The sequence below is a fragment of the Lupinus angustifolius genome, chromosome LG19 (genome assembly GCF_001865875.1).
Source record: "Lupinus angustifolius cultivar Tanjil chromosome LG19, LupAngTanjil_v1.0, whole genome shotgun sequence".
In the NCBI taxonomy this organism is placed as follows: Eukaryota; Viridiplantae; Streptophyta; class Magnoliopsida; order Fabales; family Fabaceae; genus Lupinus; species Lupinus angustifolius.
Genome location: NC_032027.1, coordinates 9,367,486 through 9,368,073, shown reverse-complemented (window position 1 = coordinate 9,368,073; position 588 = coordinate 9,367,486).

Below are 588 nucleotides of genomic sequence, written 5' to 3'. Positions count from 1 at the left end.
GATGAGTATGAGTATGAGTATGAGGATGAGGATGAGTATGAGTATAGGATGAGGATGAGGATAGGAGGATGATGAGAATGAGAATAGGATGAAGAGGCGGATGAGGAGGAGGATAGGAGGATGATGAGAAAGAGAATAGGATGAAGAGGAGGATGAGGAAGAGGAACAGGAAAGGATGAGGACGAGAATGAGAATGAGGATAGGATGAGGATAGGATGAGGACGAGAATGAGGATGAGGATGAGGATGAGGATAGGATGAGGACGAGAATGAGGATGAGGATGAGGATGAGGATAGGATGAGGACGAGAATGAGGATGAGGATGAGGATGAGGATAGGATGAGGACGAGAATGAGGATGAGGATGAGGATGAGGATAGGATGAGGACGAGAATGAGGATGAGGATGAGGATGAGGATAGGATGAGGACGAGAATGAGGATGAGGATGAGGATGAGGATAGGATGAGGACGAGAATGAGGATGAGGATAGGATGAGGACGAGGATGAGGATGAAGAAGTGGATGAGAATAGGATGAATACGAGAATAAGGATTAGGATAGGATGAGGACGAGAATGAGGATAGGATGAG